The sequence below is a fragment of the Cyprinus carpio genome, chromosome A7 (assembly GCF_018340385.1).
Source record: "Cyprinus carpio isolate SPL01 chromosome A7, ASM1834038v1, whole genome shotgun sequence".
In the NCBI taxonomy this organism is placed as follows: Eukaryota; Metazoa; Chordata; class Actinopteri; order Cypriniformes; family Cyprinidae; genus Cyprinus; species Cyprinus carpio.
The window spans coordinates 5,555,735-5,577,748 of record NC_056578.1 but is presented as its reverse complement, the minus strand read 5'-3'; the positions used below and the strand labels follow the sequence as shown (position 1 = coordinate 5,577,748).

The window sequence follows — 22,014 nt, the reverse complement described above, 5'->3', positions numbered from 1 at the left end:
GTGAAAAAACAGTCTATGTTGACAAGGAAAGTCCACTGAATGATTTCCCCAGCGTAAGCCTGTGTGCATTTTAGAGAGCCCTTGGATTTTGGGGGCCGAAGGTGGTTACCTGCCTATGCCTAATGGGCAAGTCCACCCCTGGCTTCAGCTCACCAAGAGGGGTGGAGCCGACTGCTCTATAAGTTGCCTATAAGCACCGCTCCTCAGAGGAAATTCTCTCCTTCAGCATGAAGATCATCTCCTCGGTGGACTCTGAAGCAAAAAGCAAGAAGCTCAAAGCCTTGGAAAAAGCCCCGGCAGCGGGGAAGACACTCCTCTTCAGACTTTTCACAGAAGTTCTCAATTAACTTACCAAGGCGTGGCATGCCCCATACTCGCGTCCACCTTTCTAATTTGGCTGTACTCACCTCCGTTGACGGTACTGAAAAAAATGGATATGGCAAGCTCCCTCCTCTGGAGGAGGCGGATTGAGTGCCGTCTTTGACTGGATTTGAAGGAGATCAACTGCACATCCCCAAATGGTTCAAATGGTGTGGGTCTGCCTTCACACTAATTGCCCTGCTTCCTCTGGTCATCAAACAGGTCAGGAAGTTTCAGTGCTTGTGCTTGGTCCTCCTGGTGCCGCCCCCACTCTGGCCCCTGTCACTTAAGACCATCCTCCTTTTGGCTTTAGCATCAGTCAAGCAAGTGGGGCGACCTTCAAGCCACTGTATGTCAGTGAGTGCTTTTATGCCTTGAGTTTGGGGCCAATGACTGTAGAGTCATCCTCAAACCAAGAACAAGGCTATGTGCCTAAAGTACTATCTACTCCATTCAGAGCACAAGTTATCCCCCTTCTAGCTCTTCCTAATTCAGAGGCTGATCAGTTTGGGCTCTGAGAGTATGTTGATTCGCTCTGGCCCATTTTGGCACTCAGAGCAGCTCTTTGTATGCTTCAGAGGCTCACTCTAAATGGGCTGGTCAGTCATGAAGGGGTGAGGGCCCACCTCCAACAAGATGTAATTTCCTCCTCCTGGGCTTGGTCCAGCATGGGGTTCAATTGGTGTCAGCTGTGAGGCAACCTGTTGGTCTACCTAGCGTCTACCTCTGCCCGCCAAGATTTTATAACTTCAACATCCCATGGATTTTGTAGGGAGTTTCCCCATAAGCATCCTTTATGCAACGCTCCTTTCCTTATCTCAGGGAACCAAGTTTAAATTTCAGCTGACTTCAGGGCCAGGGTTTTTTTGTTAAACTGGTTTGGGGGAAACTATGCGTACCATGAACTGCCCCTTTCGAGAAGAGTTTTCCACTCCAGTGTGTTGATGATGTATATCCTGCTGAAAATATAAGTCTTGAATAATAATAAGGCTAAGAAAAGCAGCAACTGAAACAATTTGTTAAAGAAAAACATTTACCAACCAGCACCCTAGCTCAAAGATGTATGATTTTGTTTTGCAGTGCACCAAAAATTTAACTTGTATTTGGACAGCACTGAAAGTTTTTTATTCAGGAAATCTCTCACTAAAGTGGATCATAATCAACAAGGAAGACTGTAAAATTCTTTATAATCTTTGTCCTGTAAGATCATTCTCCAATATCACACCCAAAACTGTAACGAGTTACAAAGGTTGTTTATGTCAAATATTTAAAGTTTCCTTAACGGGAGTAAGAATAAGTTTCACTTAAGGATAAAAATATATAGATGTTGAGCTCCTTCGTGATGCCACTTTTCTGAAGATTCATAAAAGTCTACAGATAAAAAGAGTACATCAGGCTAAATTTTAATCGCTGTTGGTTTCTCTGACTGGAAATAGCTCTGGTTTTCTGGATTATTCCCAATCCGTGTCCCAGGAGTGTTTTTCTCCGAGGAGGTAGGAAGCCGACGGTTTCATGCTTTGTTTTGAGCAGTGAATAATGTGTAGGGGAAGTTGTGGCCTAGTGGTTAGAGAGATTGTCTCCTAACCCTAAGGTTGTGGGTTCGAGTCTCGGGCCGGCAATACCACGATCGGTGTACTGAAACTAAAAACACTGAAACCCCCAACTGCTCCCCCCGGACGTGCGCCGCAGCATAAAATGGCGATCCCCACTGCTCAACTTGTGTGTGTGGTGTGTGGCAGTGGTGTTGTGCACGTTGGATGTCGGTGTAAGTGTGGTTGTGTTTGTGTGTGTTCACTGCAGTGGATGTGTCAGCCACATTTGGGATGGGTTTTAAATGCAGTAGCACGAATGTCTTAGTATGGATCACCATACTTTTAGCTATACTATGTCATTGAATGTCACTTTGAAATCTTTTTGTGTGTGTGTGTTTGGTGTGTGTGTGTGTGTTTGGGTGTGGGGCATAGCTATAAGACATTCAGTATATTTTTGAAATTAAGTAATTTCTGAAAATTACTAACCTGGTATATATGAATTTCGTTTGAAAAGAAGTACATTTTAAAAATGCAACAGTACAGAGACATATAACTATTATCTCTTGAAGATCTGGCAATCAAAAATTCTAATAAATTTAGAAAAAAAAAAGCAGTAGTTTTTTTGTCATGTCATTGCATTGTTTAGAGCATTAAATTAAATACAATTATAATATTGATATTTACATTCATAATATATAGGCTATGTCTTTTAGGTAGAGGACATCTGGAGAATCCTTAATTAAAATAATACTAATACTCATATAGATAATAAAAGAACTTGACTGAACATCGCATAGGCAAAAACAATAGATTTTTTTTTGAATCACCAATACATTTAGTTTTTCATGATTTTTTTCTTTCTTTTTTTCTTTTTTTCTTTTTGTAATTAAAAAAAAGTGTCAATAATGGGGAATTAATAATTGACAAGATTTTCTACATAATAAAATAGGTAATATTCCCATAGGAATATTAAAATATATAATTCCATTTCTCTATTCCATTTCACAATTGTTGTGTCTCCCAAAATTGCATAATAAACATGCTTTTAGCCCCAGGGGGCCTCATTCGAGGAACATCTGTTCATAAAAATCCTATAATCCTTTATCATATATATATATCTATATAATATATCATATATATATATATTATATATATATATATATATATATATTGCTTTGGTAGTGAGGAGTGGTACGATTTTGTTTTGTTTCTTGACCATAAAAAAGTTAGCGTGTTCATGGGACCATTATGGTATGAGAAAAAGCGACAGGGAAGTGGACAGTATATTTATAATCAAAATGCTTTCATATATACAAAGTAATAATTATTGAGCCTGTTGTTGAGCGACAGACCCTAAAATTTTCCATTAACTACCACCAACTACACCCCCAGAAAAATGTATATGTTTAACTATATTTTAAAACATCCAAAGTAATTAGTTTCATTATTAAATTGAATAAAATCAGTTTATTGTATGCCAGGCAAATGGCGTTTTGCATCATGAAAAACAAACCGATGCTCTGACTGGGACATCCTCATCCTTGTATGTCTTATATTTTGTGTAAAATAGAATGATACTATAGCATTAAAAACTTTATTTATTAAAATAAAGTGGCAATGCTCTCTTTCTTCTGAGGAAGTGGTTGCAAAAAGCCCGGGCCCTCTTACTCAACATCAAACAGGACTTCAGTAACGTAGTAGGTAAGCTAAGGCGCTGAGCTGTAGATGTTTTGGGTCTGAGGATAGGGAGGGGGGGGACGTTATGACACCCCTGGTTAACTGAAGATTGATGGTTTGGGAACATCAGCCTGTTATTTAAAAAACGCTAATTCATTTCAGAGGCTGGTGTGAAGGAATATTTATTTATGTATGTATATGATTAAAGTGTCCTCTCAAATTGTTTTGAGACCCCTCAAGCATAATATCCCTCATATAGAAGATTTAATGGATATATTTTTTTTTATACATAACTATTTACAATAACAATCATCATATTCTGAGGAAACTAAGTGAATTGTTTTGCTCAAAGCAGACTGGAGAGGTACGGTGAAGGTCTTCTGTGAAGTGGACACATTTAGTCTAACAATCACCATGGATTCCAGGGTGTGAGTCCAAATTCACATGCTTTAGGGTAAACTATTTACTTCTAACTAAAAGTCAAATTGAAGGTGTATCTCTGTTCTCTTCATGATGCTTTTTCTGTGCTGAACTTGATTTTGTCACACTATGACTGTCACAATCAAAGAAACAGAACCAATCAACAGAAAAAGTGTCACTATATTGGTTTTAATATTTGTTTATAATATAATATAGGTTAATAATAATAAATTTTATAAACTTTGTACATTTCCTGCATCCGTCCTCCCAGTACCACAGTCCGTGTCGTGATGATATCCGTTGGGCAATTTGGAGCTATATTATCAAAAGCAGTGGCCGTTCACAACAGAAGGTTTTTTTTGCATTCAATACATTGCTTTTCTTTGTAAACATAACATAAACTTGCGTCTTTTTCAGTGTCTCGAGGATGAACACTGGATTTATAAATATATAATAATAATTTTTGCAGTGGTGTAATGTCAGAAAGCTAAAGTGAAGACGATGGGAAACATGGATCTAAATGCAGGATGATTTACTAAATCCCCCTTTGAGGAGCGGATTCACCCAGTTTTCTGAAATTTGCCTTCATCTTTATTTTACACCAGACAGCCAAATTTTCTACCACGCAGACTAACTCTTATTCATCAAGGTCCTCCTAAACGATACCGTCTACATACACAGAGAAACATGCTTGATGATAATGGGAAAGTCAGAAAATTTACTTATGGGATGAAAAGACACCAGTAAACCAAATAAAATCATTCTGCTGGTGGGAGAGACTGGCGCTGGTAAGACGACACTCATCAACAGCATGGTCAAACTACTTACTGGGAGTGAAGTTTATTTGAGATGAAATATGGTATGAAATAACAGAAGAAGAAGCCCATAGATCAGGGTCAGAAATCACAAACCTCTGCAAATCACCATGTATGAGGTCTTTTCATGTACAGAGTCCCATATCTCTCACCATCATTGATACCCCAGGCTACGGAGACACACTAGAGGACTGGACAAAAGAGATCTAGAAGTTGCTGAGAATTTTAGCCACTCTGTTTCAGAGCAATGATGGAGTTTCGTGAAGTTGATTGCTGTGTGTTTTTGTGATTCAGGCCATCTAAGAATCGTCTCTCAGACAGACAGCATTACATTTTCAGTTCAGTTCTGTCTTTGTTTCTGGTAAAGACATTGTGAAACAACATTGTGTTTTTTAATCACACACTCTGATGGTCTGCAGAGCCACCCAAAAAAAACGTCCTTCATGGCGTCCATTAATAAAGCTAAAATCCCTTGCAGACGAGACAAAAGTGACCTGCCAACCTGGTTCATTTCTTATTCCCAACCAACAACCGCAGGCTGAAAGGCCGTCAAAAATGAGAGACGTTATCTTCGTGCTCAAAGAGACGCCTGGGAAGACAGTGTGGAAGAGATGAATTTTTTCTTGAGACTCTGGATGAAAAGAACAGAAGTAGTTTAGAGTTGACTTCAGATGTCCTGATGGAGCGAATTCAGTTTGATGAAGCATACATCTGCAACTTACAGCTGCGAGTTCAAGAGATGGAGCAAAAAAAAGGCTGAAAAAACTTCAGATTCAGGAGGCAGGTGGTGCAAAACAAGGAAAAGATTGAGGATGTAAAAACTTTACCATTAAATTTACAAAAGAGTGGGAAAAATAAAGGTGCCCATTGAGAGCGCATCATGGAAGGAACAGGAGGCCCACGACCTGGGCACCGTCTGTTGAGGAAAAACTGTCATAGAAGTTTGGCTGCTGGTGGGTTTCTCCTGATCCTAGCAAATGTGAAGTCAGAAAGATGGCTTCTTTCTGCACCGTGTGCACAGGGAAGTGTCATCATAGCAAACATGTCAAAGAAAACAAGAAATACATCGTCAAAAACTCCACCATAAAGATAGATTTTGACAACTTGATAAAAGAAGTATGAAAAAGGCTGAAGAAAAGTCCAAGATGGTTTTCAGGTTTAAATGATAGACTTGACCAAGATCTGCAGGATATTGAGGACCAAAGGTCAATTCTTTCTGTTCAATGCTTACAGAAAAATAAAGCATCTGTCTCAAATCGCATTAAAACCAGACTCTGCCCTCACTCTTCAGCATCTGGACTTCTTCATCCCCCAGAGTAAAGGAGGCTGGGAAAGAAACCTGGGTGCGAGAGCTGGAGGAAATGAAGAGAAACTCTGAAGATGAAGAAGCCAATAAAGATGCTCTGAGTTATCTTCAGGCAGGTCTGGCAAAACTAGATCTCTTTTTTAGTGGGCAATAAAAAAAGGAGATTAATCAATAACAATGAAGAAAACTACACTGCTACAAAAAAAAAAAAAAAAAAAAAAAAAAAAACACTTAAATCACACAATGGATCAAGGTTAAGAACAAAATTATGACAATAGTCATAAAAACCAAAATCAACAACACACTGAGGGCTGGATTCAAAATCACAGAAAATAACAATGTAAAAATGTCTCAGTTACTTAGGTAAAGAGACAATGCGTCCTCTAGGGGGTCGCTATGGGGAATGCCTCATTTGTGATCCGTGTCTGAAGCACACATTGAAAAAAACCAGACACACATTTGGCCGGTGACAGCCCATGACCACAGCCCATGACCACACATTAACCACCAGCACATTAATATATATATAGACATGGATCATACTCACCCCACCACAATTCCCGCGCTGGAGCCCTGCACAAGAGGCAACTCCAAGAAGCCTTTAGTCCCGACCATCCCGTAAGGTGGTCACTATGAAGCCATAGAACCAACCAAAATATCATAGGTCCAGCATAGGAGACTGCAATGCAGGAAGTTCCCACCTAATCTCGGTCAGGTGGAGAGCTGGTGGTTATAGGGGAATTAGGAAGGGGAAGATAAGGCAGATGTAAAAAAACCCCCAAAGGAAACGATTAGTTACGATAAGTATCACTCTGATCCGGACGAAAGCGCTGACGCCTTGTCTGGATCACATCCCTTAGTCCTTGCCTTCCTCCCCCTTTGACCCCGCAATTCCTCCTACCCCTAACCGCAGGTGGGGGAGGAGCGTGAGCCGTGACACTAGCCCCCATGCCCGTCTCTGATCCTCAGACCAAGACGGACCAGACCCCTATGTCGTTCAGGTTCAGACCTGGACCTTCGTGGAATGAAGGATTTGAAGGCCGCTGAGCGCGCATCTCCAGCCAGACCTAGATCCAGGTATCAGTGAGCTTCTGGACAGTCTGTGGTGCTTCAGATGCTCCAATACATAATGTCCCAGAGGTTTCCAATTAGATTCAAGTCTGGTGAACGTGAGGGTGAGTCAATGGCATCAATGCCATCATCATCATCTAAAAACTCTGATGGAAAAAATAAAAATGTTTTCACTTTCATTTGCAAACCAAAGCAGTTGAAACTAATTCACAATCAGTTATGCTTCCTAACTGGGACAGATTGATATCTGTGAAGTTTAACTGACTTTGTGTTTACTACTGTGATGATTAAGTGTCCCCTTATTTATTTAATACAGTAAATGCAAGTGACTCTCTGAAGATCTGAAGATAATAATGTTCATTTAACCATACAATCAAGTCAGTTTTCATCCCTGTTTTTAGTTTTTTTTTTTTTTTTTTTTTTTTTTTTTTTAACTAGGAACGATTGGTAATGTTTTAATCTCTAGTTAGTTTATGTACTCTAATTATACTGTAAATTAGTATTTTAAATATCTGGGTACTGGATAATACTTGTAATAAATGAAAATGTCACAACCACAAATGGAGATCTGTTTGACTTGTTGTGTTAAACTCTTCTACATAGTACCTTCATCAATTGCAATCAGTTTAAAATCTTTCCTGTCTTCTCTCTGCTGTCTCTATTTCTGTCTGTATGCTGCTTGTCTTAATGTGGTCATGAACTGCATTTTTTTTTATCATGTTCTCTGAGGTTCACTTATAATGTCAGTGTGATTTTACAAAAAAAAAAAAGGTTGTATGGTGCCCTGGGGTGGCCTGTATACAGTAGCCAGTACAAATGTCTAGTATTAAGCCAAGCTCTATCATGTGTTTATCTGTGTAATATCTGTTTTTATTATTATTATTATTTGTTGAACATCAATTAAATTGTTACCCTTAAATTATTGTAAATTGTATTTGCTAGGACGGGGAACAGACACAGTCTCTATGGTATAATATCAAGCAGTTGCATAGCTACGGATGGGCCTGGGGGCCCACCCACCTGTTAGTCAGGCACATCCAGTCAGTTTGCTTCATAAGGTAGCCTAATGAGTGAATTCTGTTGCAATTATCACAATGTTTGACCTTTAAAAATAAGTTGTATTGTTTCTTGATTTTTGTTTGCCATATAATGAAGAAGATAAGTTAGTTTTGTGAGTAGTAGTGTGTGGTGTGTAGAATACAAGCTGGATGTATCTTCTGCATTTCTTTCGGGGTGGCTAGTGTGTTTCACGTAGAGATTTTCAAGGGCCACTGTGAATAAATCTAGATTTATATGCAAAGAGACCAGATAGTCTATGCATGACCTGACATTTTATTTGCATCCAGAATGAGGCTATGTGAACATTACAGAGCGCTGAACCAAAGTCTCTTTCAAGGAAAGTTGGTTAAATCAGTGGCCACATTTTCAACGTCGGGCAGCTCATCCAAGATAAGTCCTATCTAAATGAATGGGGGAATCCTGAAATCTCAAAAACTGCCCTATTAACTCACAAATAAATTACAATTTTCAAATCAACAACACAATCTGAAATGACTTATTAAAATTTTGTTTATTATGCTCAAATAGTGTTAAAAAAGCCTTTTTTTCTTTTGTTTTTTTTTTTTTTTTTCAGGCTAGAAATAACACGCTTATGACTGCACATGCACATTGGCTTGTCTAGCCTCAGATTTCTATGGGAACTGGAGCTTATAATGGCCGCTGTAGTGACGCAATTACTTTACCAATCAGTTGATTGGCTCTTTCATTTAGAAGGCGGGACCATAGGTATGCATACATAGAAGCCTCATTAGCGACTGCCATATTCGAAGGGTCAACTTGACCATAACAGTAACATAAGTTACCAATGTTTCAAAACTTGTAATATTCAGTTAATACATTTAAAACACAAACCAACACATTCTCACCTGTGAAAGGTTATCCCAGGAATTTAAATCCCGGCTTTTTTTTTACAACCATCGGCTGTGCAGGATTGTGGCATATAAAGATATTCCTTGATTATTATGGTGAATGATGTCAAGTTGACCGTTAAAGAGTGGCGGACACATCTACGTGCTTGGCGCAGTAGTATGGGGCATCTACCTATACATATCTATGGGCGGGACTATTCCGCTATATTGTGCGCTTGCAGTATCTCCCATTCATATAGGGAGTGAATCGTCTTTGTATTTCTATAGTCCTTGGCTGAACAGTTTGCATTCATTCTCAAAGCCAGAGGGTGCTCTCGCACAAAAGTCCAAAACGGTCTCATAAAAGTAATAACTTTTGACGTGCTAGGAAATCCTTAATATGGACAAAAGCATCCAAATGACCGTAGTTGAGCGGAAATAAAAAAGCAGAAACACTGGTCTACCGTCAAAAGTAAGGCAAGGGGGCAATTCTACCATTTTCCTACTATGTAGTTGCCTAGTCACTGACGTTTATTTTCACGGTGGTTTATATGGCCGCTGGGGCGGGCTTGGGCCAGGCTATGACCAAGCATTGGTTTTACATTCTGTCCACTACTGTACTACTACTGTCCTGTCACATGGTGGGGGCCGCCATGGTAATGCTGTTCTTAGGCTGCGTGTCCACCAAAGCCTTTTTAGCCAGCTGAAAACGTCAGGTGCTCTGCTGAAAACGCCCAGCTGTGAGTTTTTTTGTTGTTTGAAAAAATACGCTAGCCTCTGGGAAAAACACTTTGGTGGGCAGGGTGCCTTATCGTTACGTTCTTAACAACTGCTTTATGATGGACATAATTTACAGGCTTATGTTTTAAACTGGCGTATTCTAGCAAGTGTAGTTGTGTTGGCCTATTTGATAACAAACGTTTTAACATGTTTAGTGGCTTAATTTGTTTTATTAGTGTAGAGTGGGCACGTGTTCAACACACTAGGTGAGGATGTTTTTGCCTTAAAAATTAGATTGAATTGTTCTGTACTTCACTGAAGATATTGCATTTTAATTATTGAATTGATTTGTAATTAAATTAAAAATGTTTATTATAATGCTTATTATGAAAACTCAACCACTATATGATCACAAAAGTAAAATATTTAATTTGATTAAGAGGATTTAAAAGAAGAAAACTGTTTTAAATAAATACAGCAGAGCTAATAAGACATGCTGTGGAACTGATTTATTCTCCAGGCAATGACATCCTTATTTCCATGTGTTGTATCTCCATTGTGTGTTGTATGCAGGTCCACTCAGTAAAGAGGCCACCCAGGCAAGACCGTCACACTAGGAGACAGTCGGCTTGTCCAGTTGGTCTTTTTCCTGATCTGGGTCCCAGTTAGTCAAGTACAAACTTGAGTGTATTACAGTTTCTGAGATCGTCCTTTCAAGTTCACACACCTCTTAAATGTTATTTTTATCATGGACACCAGATATATATATATATATATATATATATAATATATATATTTTTTTATCAAAATAAACTTTATAAAATAAACTTTATAACACATCAGATATAGAACTAGGGCTGCACAATTTGGGGGGTAAAAATCTAATTGTGTTTTTTTTTCTGGTTAAAATTGTGATTTTGCGAATTAATGTTTTTTTTTTTTAAATCAAATTAATAAAAATAAACAAATAAATAAATAAATAAATAAATAATAATAATATATTTTATTATATGAGTAACACTTTATAATAAGGTTGTATTAGTTAATGTTAACATTAGTTGCATTTGCATTAGTTAGCATTAACTAACAATGGACTACGCACCAAGCAATAATTAAACATTATTCATGTTAACTTATTCATATACTAAAATATTAGTTAAATACATTAGTTAACATGAACTAACAATGAACAAATCCACTCTTCAGGATTACTTAATGTTTGGTTAATGTTAACTTACACATTTACTAATGCATCTCTTCACATTAATGAACCAGTCTGCACACTACTATAGGCTAACTTAAAATCAGAATCAGAAATACTTTATTGATCTTTATTGATATTGATAACTCGGGGGACAATTCTTGTTTCACAGTTGATGTGCACATCAAGACATTTAAAGGAATATAAATAATAATAGAAGTTGGTAAATAAACAAGTAGCCTACATACATGTGAAAAGTATAAATATATGCTATAAAATATGAAGAAGAATTATAAAGGACTATGGATATGCAGCCCTACAATATTTACATTACTGTATTAACAGAATTGAATTGATTGTGATGAACAGTACAGTACTAGTAAATAAATAGAAGGCAGAACTGCAGCAAACTTTATTACACCTGAATATTAAAACAGAGAATATTGCACAGAATGTGAAGTTTTACATTGCACTACAGTACAGGGTCCAGTTTAATAAATAAGGGTCCATGTTTCAGACACTTCACTATCTTGAGGCCACGAGATAGTATCTTGAGGCCACGAGATAGTATCTTGAGGCCACGAGATAGTATCTTGAGGCCACGAGATAGTAACTTGAGGCCACGAGTTTAGTATCTTGAGGCCACGAGATAGTATCTTGAGGCCACGAGTTAGTATCTTGAGGCCACGAGTTAGTATCTTGAGACCACAAGATAGTAATTTTTTTTTTTTTGACAAAGTGGGACCAGAGGAGCTCCGTACTAAAACAACTCTTCATTAGCTTAAACAAATCTATTTTCAATATATAATACAGGATATATATAGTGAGTCTCCGGGGTCAAAAAAAAATACTTAGAATAAATAAATAAAAAACCAACCAATCAATCAATCAATTAATCAGGACTTACATCACCAAGATTTGTTTAAAAGAGTTTCAAGGAAAAATGCTCTGCTCTTTTCCAAAAAAAGTCTCAGCATACTCAGTTGTCAGACTGAAACGGGACTGTGTTTTATTGGTCAGATGAAACTAAATAAAAGCATTTTAGCAGCAAACACTCAAGATGGGTTTGGTGAACGCAGGGAAAAAAAAAAATAAGACCCCATGTCTACATTTTGAAATGCAGTGGTTTGAAAAATATTGTTGGCCCCTCTTTCTTGATTATTCTAATTTTTTTGAATGGTTGTCACACTTTAATGTTTCACATCATCAAACAAATTTAAATATTAGTAAAAGATAACACAAGTGAACACAACATGCAGTTTTTAAATGAAGGTTTTTATTAAGGGGGAAAAAAATCCAAAACTACATGGCCCTGTGTGAAGATAAAGTGTTTGCCCTAAACCTAATAACTGGTTGGGCCACCCTTAACAGCTACAACTGCAATCAAGCGTTTGTGATAACTTGCAATGAGTGTTACAGCGCTGTGGAGGAATTTTGGTCCACTCATCTATGCAGAATTGTTGTAATTCAGCCACATTGAGGGGTTTTCGAGCATGAATGAACCACTTTTTTAAGGTCCTGCCACAGCCAAGTCCTCAATAGGAGTCAGGTCAGGATCTTTGAACTAGGGCACTCGAAGTCTTCATTTTGTTTTTCTTCAGCCATTCAGAGGTGGATTGCTGGTGTGTTTCGGGATCATTGTCCTGCTGCAGAACCCAAGTTCGCTTGAGCTTTGAGATCACAAACAGCACGGCCGGACATTCTCCTCGGATTTTTTGGGTAAACAGCAGAATTCATGGGTTCCATTTATCACAGCAAGTCTTCCAGGTCCTGAAGGCGCAGCAAAACAGCCCCAGACCATCACACTACCACCCACCCATATTTTACTGTTGGTATGATCTTCTTTTTCTGAAATGCAGTCTTACTTTTAAGCCAGACATAATGGGACACACACCTTCCAAAAAGTTCAACTTTTGGTCTCGTCAGTCCACAAAGTATTTCCCAAAAGTCGTGGGGATCATCAGAGGGTTTCTGGCAAAACTTAGACAAGCTATTATGTGCTATTTGCCTCAGCGCGGTTTTCATCTTGGAACCTCTGCCATGCAGACAATTATTACAGTCTTGTTCGTTATGGTGGAAGTCATGAACTATGACCTTAACTGCGGCAAAGTGAGGCGCTGCAGTTCTTTGGATGTTGTTGTGGGGTCTTTTGTGACCTCTTGATGAGTCGTCGACTGGGCTCTTGTGGTAATTTTGGTTGGCCGGCCACTCCTGGGAATGTTCTCAAAGAGTCCAAAGCTTTAGAAATGGCTTTATAACTTTACCAGACTGATAGATCTCAATTACTTTCTTTTCTCATTTGTTTCTGAATTCTTGGGATCCTCGGCAATGATGTCTAGCTTTGAGGATCTTTTGGTCTACTAGCTCTTTTCAGGCAGGTCCGGTAAGAGATTTCTGAGTTGCCAACATGTATGGCACTGTCAGGCCTGGGTGTGGCTAGAGAAATTGAACTCAGGTGTGATAAACGACAGTTTGTAACAGGGGGGGCAAACACTTATTCACCAGGCCTGTACTGTCAAAAAGTTTTTGTGGATTTTGTTTTTCCCTTAATAATAAAAACCCTTATTTAAAACAAAAAAACAAACTGCATGTTGTTTTAACCCCTCCTTTGTCTTCACATTAGCTCGTCGTTGACTAATTTAGAAATTTGTGTGATGATCTGAAACAATTAACGTGTGACAACATTCAAGATAAAATATAAGAAAGTCAGGAACGGGGGCCAACACTTTTCTTTTACCACTGTATACTTCTGTGTTCTGCTGTCAGGCTGTGGCCTATTTTTGAATGCCGGACGTCTGGACCTCTTGTTGTTTAGATCCCTGACATCCAATGAGTTCCAAGGCTCTTTTAGATATCAATAGATTATAAAAATCAAGCAACCTGACTGTCTCCTGCTAGGATACTCTTAAAAGGGGTTTAATGTGGGTCTTCTCCAACAAGACAATGATCCAAAAAACACACACCAAAATCAAGCAATTAGTGACTAAATTAAGATCTGAAGATTATTTACAAAGTGCAGACACATTTTATAAAACACACTTTTTTAAAATGTGTTTAGTGTGAGACCCCGAACTTGAGACTCCCAAAATACCATTATAAATAGGAGAGCCTTTATTGGTGAGCTCTCAAAACCAGTGGAGATTTTTTTTCCAGGACCATATATAAAATTTCATCACAAAAGGAGGGGGAAAAATATAAAACATTTTAATATATGTATATCTAATCATTTTTAATATGGTTATGTCATATAGTGTATAAGGTCTCTTAGATCTAGACATACAGGTGCTGTATAGAATATTATCAAAAAGTTGATTTATATTTATTCATTACACACAGACTGATATATTTCAAATGTTTTTTCTTTTAATTTTGATGTTTATAACTGACAACTAAGGAAAATCCCAAATTCAGTATCTCAGAAAATTAGAATATTGTGAAAAGGTTCAATATCCCAATATCCCTGAATTAATAAATTAAATAAAAATTTTATGTACAGTGCAATCAATAGTAACATTTTCTTTCCTGTTCTAAATAGAGGTCACTGATTTTAAGAAATTGATAAGCCTCAGGATAGCTGTATGTATAGCTTAATAAACCTTTTTCACATTTCCAGGTTTCTCAGCAGCGGAAGTCATCATAGTTGGTTAAACTTCGAGAACAGTGAATAGGAGAATACCACAAATATATTTTTTGCATTCTCATTTGCTCAAATAGCAAAAGAAAAACTCCACGATAGTGTTTTCACGACTTTCAATCAAAGAAAAAAAAAATTGACAGAGACTGATAATAGCAGTCAGAAGAGAGAACAATGTCAAATTTACCATCTCTCCCAAAGACACTGCATTAGAAACACCCTCACATTAGCATTAACAATTTTTTTTTTTGTAATTTGATACAAATGTGATATAATACAAAGTATAGTGTTATAAATCATTTGTTATACATCTTTTTTTTTCTTTTTTTTTTTAAAGTCAAAATATACAAAAATTGTGAGGATTTACGATGCTGATGGCCACTGAAACACATCTTCAGTCTTGTGAAAATGGTCCATGATCTCCTCCTGAATGTTCAACAGATACAGCAGAAAAAGAGTGCACTTTAATGTACTTTTAATTGTTTTTCTGTATAATGTTTAACAGAACATAGTCACTCATAGTAAGGTGAACTCATTTCTGCAGGTTCATCAGAAAGTAGCTCCTCACCATCAGGAAAGTCTGCAGTGCAGCTCTCACCAAATGGGTCTCCTGTTATTACCACAACTCTTCTGAGATTCTGTGTAGTCTGTTCATTCATTTAGGGATTTACCTAAAATTAAATAACAAAATATTTACATTTATTCATTTAGAAAAGGCTTTTTTCAAAGTATCTTTAAAATGAGAAACACCACCGTCAATTTTTTGTCATATTAGTGAATTGATTAATGGTTGTTGACTAATTAAATGCACAATGTCTATAACAATAACACACACAGTGTATGTAATGTGTGTATTGTAAGGGAAACAGGTCAATTTAGCTCAAAGGGAATCATTTAAGATTTTAAAGGTCTGTGAGTGCTGAATAAATATTATTAATATACAAGTTTCACTTTTTGAATGGAAGTGGTGAAATAAATCAACTTTGTATGATATTCTAATTATATGACCAAGCAACCTGTAATACAATTACCGGTATGGCTTTCCGTCATATTTCAACATTGCATCAACAACTGAAGAACACACTCATTTTATTAGAGTAAGTTATTTTACTTGCAGCCTTAGCATTTGTATGCTATTTTAAACTAATCCAAAAGTTAGTTAAGTGTGTTGCAATAAGGTATGCACCATGGACAAGAAATCTGTCTGAATAACTAATAGCTTATGTCTAAGCTATGACTTGAGTAAGGCGAACAATCAAACAAAAAATAAATAAAGTCTGTGTTCAGAGCATCTGTGAGATTATGACATGTTTGAGTCAGAGTACAAACTTTTATGGGATAGACATGATTTATGTATTGGCTCAGATGGGTTAAGGACCATTGCCATAAATCAGGAAATTGGTACCCTAAAGCAGTGAATATAAATTAGTAAGATTATAACTGCAGTTTAAATGGAGATTCTGTATCTTAAAGTGTCTACAGTTGAAAATCCTGTAATGCCTATAACAGATTCTATGATTTAAAATTCTATGGAATTTGGTAATGTTAAGTAAGAAAAACTCTAAGAAACTCTGTTGCACTGTTATTTAAGTAAAGTTTTAGTTAAAGCGAACACTAAAAAATTATTGCTATTCTGTTATGCCACCACACTCTAAATAAGTGTTACTTCTGTTTTCTGCATTTTGCAAAGATAAGAAGTGTTTGTTTTATTAAAATAGAATGGGGAACTCTGTTGGACAATCAGACAAGACTTCTGTACTGAAGGGACCGTTGAAACGAGGAGATTTTATACACGTCAATAACTAATGCGTTACTGGAGGTACCTTTTGGTTTTTACTTTGCCACACGGCGGAACCCTTGTAGAGCTCTAGGCAGACCGTCTCAAAGGGGTGGGTTCTGTGAGGAACTCAACGGTTTCTGGAGAACCCTTTATTAGGATGGTCGCCAGGAACCACCTGGGTGTTCGAGGCCACCATTTCAATACAATTTTGGTTCTTATTTACACCCACCCCTCCCACTAGTTTATTTTTCGCTATGACATTTTTAATGAATTAAAAAAGAAAAAAAAAAAACTGAAAACAAATGCATTATCAAAACATGATTATTGATAAACAACAACAATATATAGTTTTAAATAAATAATCACCTGAGACATTCAATACTGCACATCCATCCCATTCATGGAAACAACAGGTAATACTCGTTAGAAAAAAAAAATAAATAATAATGTACACCATTTACACCTTGACAAAAACTCTGTAAACACATAAAGTGACTCAAATATATTAGAACTTTAAAAAAAACAGTTAATTGTACCTAAAAAAAAATACAAATTTAAAATTAATAAATTTAATAAAAAATTTATGTACGTGCAATCCAATAGTAACATTTTCTTTTGTTCTAAATAGAGGTCACTGATTTTAAGAAATTGATAAGCCTCAGGATAGCTGTAGGTATAGCTTAATAAACCTTTTTCACCCCCAAATTTGTTCTCAGGTTTCTCAGCAGCGGAAGTCTCATAGTTGGTTAAATTCGAGAACAGTGAATAGGAGAATACACAAATATCTTTTTGCATTCTCATTTGCTCAAATAGAAAAGGAAAAAACTCACGATAGTGTTTTCCCGACTTTCCAACAAAGAAAAAAAAATTGCCAGAGACTGATTAAAAGCAGTCAGAAGAGCGAACAATGTCAATTCCCATCTCTCCCAAGAAACTGAATTAGAAACACCCTACATTGCATTAACATTTTATTGTGTAATTGATACTAAATGTGTATAAGACAAAGTATAGTGTTATAAATCATTTGGTACAACATCCTATTCTTTTTTTTTTTTTTAAGACCAAAATATACAAAAATTCTTGAGGATTTAACGATGCTGATGGCCACTTGAAACACATACTCATGCTTGTGAAAATGGTCCATGTTGATCCCTCCTGAAGGTACGCACGCAGAAACAGAGTGCACTATTTAATGTATGCTTTTAATTGTTTTTCTGTAGTAATTTGAACAGAACATATGTCACCATTAGTCCGGTGAACTCATTTCTGAAGGTCATCAGAAAAGTAGCTCCTATTACCATCAGGAAAGGTCTGCAGTGATGCTCTCACCAAAAATGGGTTCCTGTTATAACCACACTGGTTTGCGATTCGGTGTAGTCGGGTTCAGATTTGGGAATGTTTACATAAAATTACATAATCAAAATATTACAGTGTATTCATTTTAGAAAAGGATTGTTTCAAAGTATATGAAATATGAAGAAACCCACCGTCAATTGTTTTGTCATATGTGAAGTTGATAATGTTGTTGACATACTTAAATGCACAATGTCTAATAACAATAACACACCACCGTGATGTAATGTGTGTATGCAAACTATATATGTATACACACATGCACAAACCTCATTTATCATACACAGACAGCAGGATCATCATGTAACAGGCAGGGCAATGCTAGGATTTCTCAGAAGATATAAAAAAAAAAAAACAACAACAACTGTTAATAAACTATACATAATTTAATGTTTTAGAAGGGTTTCTGGTGTGTCTCTGCAATTGTTCACTTATTTACACACCTTCAAAAGATGGGGTAGGTCCAGAGAGGTCTTTTTTTTTTTGTTAGTCAGCATCAGACATCAGCGACTGTCCACTGCCTCACAGGTGTCCACTACAGAGCCATATTTATGAAACATATGCAGAACACATTTCTTTATTAACTGCTGAATAAAAAAAAAAGAAGACAAACCCGATTCCAAAAAAGTTGGGACACTGTACAAATTGTGAATAAAAACAGAATGCAATGATGTGGAAGTTTCAAATTTCAATATTTTATTCTGAATACATAGGTGACATATCAAATGTTTAAACTGAGAAAATGTATCATTTTAAGGGAAAAAATAAGTTGATTTAAAATTTCATGGCATCAACACATCTCAAAAAAGTTGAGACAAGGCCATGTTTACCACTGTGTGGCATTCCCTCTTCTTTTTATAACAGTCTGCAAACGTCTGGGGACTGAGGAGACCAGTTGCTCAAGTTTAGGAATAGGAATGTTGTCCCATTCTTGTCTAATACAGGCTTCTAGTTGCTCAACTGTCTTAGGTCTTCTTTGTCACATCTTTCTCTTTATGATGTGCCAATTGTTTTCTATGGGTGAAAGATCTGGACTGCAGGCTGGCCATTTCAGTACCCGGATCCTTCTTCTAGGCAGCCATGATGTTGTAATTGATGCAGTATGTGGTCTTGTAAATTATTCCATTCCTTTTTTACTCACAATTTGTACAGTGTCCCAACTTTTTTGGAATCGGGTTTGTACATGGGTAATTTTTTAACTGTTTAATTAAGTTCAGTTTAACAGTGTATACAGTCATATATAATTTTGGATTAGGCCAACATGAAACACTATTTCAGTTATTTCAATGTCAAATAAACAAATAAATAAAAGTACAACAAAAATGACAAAAGAGATTTTATGAGAACTCATACTGTATATACTGAATGTTCTGAGGAGAGTAAATGATAAAAAACAGTTTTATGTAAGTTATGTATAACATAAATGACTCAAAAAAATAGGCTAATAGCCTAACGTTACATGCAACATGGATGTGTAACTATTTAACAAAGGTAAAAGACAACAAATAATTTAAAAAAAGTAAAAGAGGAGAGTTACAATGACTAAAAGTGAACATAATTAGTAAACCTAACTAAATATTGTTTGTGACCTTGTGATTGTAACGTTAGTCCCACAAAGTTAATTAGATTCGTTTGCATCGCGGCTATTTAATTAACGGTTAAAACAAACATTTTAAAATAAAAACATAAAGTTAAGCGTGTCAGTCTAGGAATTAGTGTACAAATAATAAATCTGTGTATTTATTTGGAGCCTTTACTTGTGCAGCGGTTGTTTCTTTGAGGAAAAGACCCTACACCCCCTTTATATTAAAAAACTCATCAACGAACCACTCCAACAAAACAAACAAGAACGAGAGCAAGCAAACCAACACTGCATTTTCTTCTTCTTCTTGATGACAGTTGAACAATTATTTCTGAATAATTTATAAACTTATTTCATTAGGGAAATAAAAAATTCTAAATATTACTCTCTGTACTGATTGTTATAATTAGCGTATTTTTTAATAAAATGAATGTGTTGAGAGTCATATATTAGTTCCCCCCCCATATAATATTTTTAAATGTGTGCCCCTCTAAAGGTTCGAGGGAAACAATTCCACCTTCAAATTATTTAACATTTAGCCTATTTAAAGGTAAAACTATTCTTTAGTTAATTAGCGGATATTTAAATTATAGCTAATGAACTACTTAAAAATCCAACAAAATGTAGGCAGGATAAAAGTGCAATCTGGAGGAAATGAATAAATAAAATAATTTGTATAACCGATGGTGATGCTCACTGGAATACGTTGGACTGGACTCATTTACCCTATAGCTGAGAAGAGTGTTTTTCAGAAATAATGTGTAAGAAAGCACAACGTTTGGATTTATACCCTTGTCCTATGGTTTAAGTCTTAGTCACTTACATGCTCCCCATGTAGCCCCCCTTACCACGTTTCTATGACCCTTTCTACTCCTTATTCCTATCTGAGTTCTGATCCCCCACGTGCTACACAGCGGCTTTTTGGCATGGATCTTAGTTGTCTTAGTGACCAACGCTATTCTCTAGCTTTACTTTGGATAACCATATTCATCAGGTCGTTCTACCTTCTGTTTTATTTTTGTTATTCTGATGTTTATTTTCACTCTTTGTCCTAGATAGCTCCATGTCTATTAGTTATGTTTCTTAGTATAGACTCCCACATACATCCTTGTCAGAGGGATCAGTTTCTGAAGTACTTCTTGCTGGATCTAGATCACTTTGTTTCCTTTTCACTTTTTTATGTTTTGCTCCTCTTACTTTGCGGCGACTTCTCTTTCTTTCTTCAGCTTTCATCCCCATTCCTATTTTTCAGCGAATTAAGCGTTTTGCTTCTTTCCACTCCCCTATCTCGTTTTGGACCCCCGCCCTGTTTCCTATTCTCCTCCAGGAACCTCCACCACTGTAGCTATGTACACATTCTTTTGCGTTCTGTGTTTTGAGTTCTGTATCTGAAGAAGCCCGTGTTTTGTTGACTACCAGTACACTTTTAGGTCGAAGCACTGGAAACATCACAACAATGCTTCAAGCATCCGTCAGTTCCTGCACGAATGTCAAAGGTTTGTCACTTCTGGTTTGTTAATGGTGTTCCTCTGACAGCGCCAACTTATATTCTGGAAATTAGTAATTGAAGCCATTTTAGGATGGTTTTAGTCAAACTGCTGAAAAATCCTAAATACAGCCACAAGTAATAGGATTTATTGGCTTATCACGTTTGACCAATAGGTGGCGCTGTTATCAAATGGATGTTTTTTTGAAATGTGATTGGAGAAAAATCTGACCAACAGTCTAGGAGGAGTTCGAAAAAGTAGGTTTTTCAAAGAAAATCAAAATGGCGGGCAGGAAGTTTGGCTGACTATAGCAACATTGGAATCACTGTTCTCACCATGACCCAAGGAATCTATTAATACCAGTCTCATTACAATAGGCACAAATTTACAGAAAGCTATTAGTATTTATTAAAAATTTCATTGTAACTTTTGACCACAAGGTCACTGTCTCAAAATTTTTGAGTACTTTCAGGTCATGGTCTCGATGGTATATAAAAAAGTTTTGTAATTTTACACAAATGCATTTGTAAAATATGGCAGTTTATATAATAATACTCTATTAAAGTCAATGGCAATTTCATGTTTTGTTCAATTATAGCACCACCAAAAGGCACAATCACACCAAATTTGTTTATGTGTCCTTAGAGTGTGCCCATACATATGTGTGTCAAATTTGGTGAAAATATCTAATTTTTTTTTTTTGGGAGTTATAGACATTTTTAAATATGAGAAGTAAAAAAATGATTGATGGCCTACTTTGTTTGCATCTTTTCATCTTTTTGCCACTTACTATTAAAATTTTGGCAATTGGGCATAAGTGTATAGCCGGCATGTTATGTTTTCAAATTGCCTATGGTGCATTCGTGTCAATCAGAGTAACAGTTTCTAAGATATTGGCTAATGTTTTTTTAATCACTTAAATGCAACATTGCAAAAACCTGGCATGTTTGGTATTGTTGGACTCCGCAAGGATTCAGGAGTCTAAAAAGTTGATTCCTGTGAAAATAAGTTCGACCACATCCAAAGTTATAAGCATGTGAATATTTGATTTTACCACTAGGTGGCGCTGGCTCGAAACTTCTCAGGCTCCTTCAGGGCATTGTGCTGAAGACTTATACCAAGTTTCATGATACACTAATGCGTTCATAAAATACAGCACATTATAACAA

The 22,014-nt window shown here is 36.5% G+C and overlaps 1 protein-coding gene across 1 annotated transcript in view; it reads right to left on the bottom strand.

Moving 5' to 3' along the window:
* Positions 1 to 14,900: 14,900 nt before the first annotated feature.
* Positions 14,901 to 22,014, bottom strand: part of LOC109084605 (serine/threonine-protein kinase 38-like) — a 47,641-nt gene continuing 40,527 nt past the window's right edge. The window contains exons 10-12 of the transcript XR_006160386.1: positions 18,046 to 18,311; positions 15,212 to 15,314; positions 14,901 to 15,069 (exon numbers count right to left, since the gene is read on the bottom strand). The gene's annotated coding sequence lies outside the window, so the exon portion shown is untranslated. The remainder of the gene's footprint in view (positions 15,070 to 15,211; positions 15,315 to 18,045; positions 18,312 to 22,014) is intronic.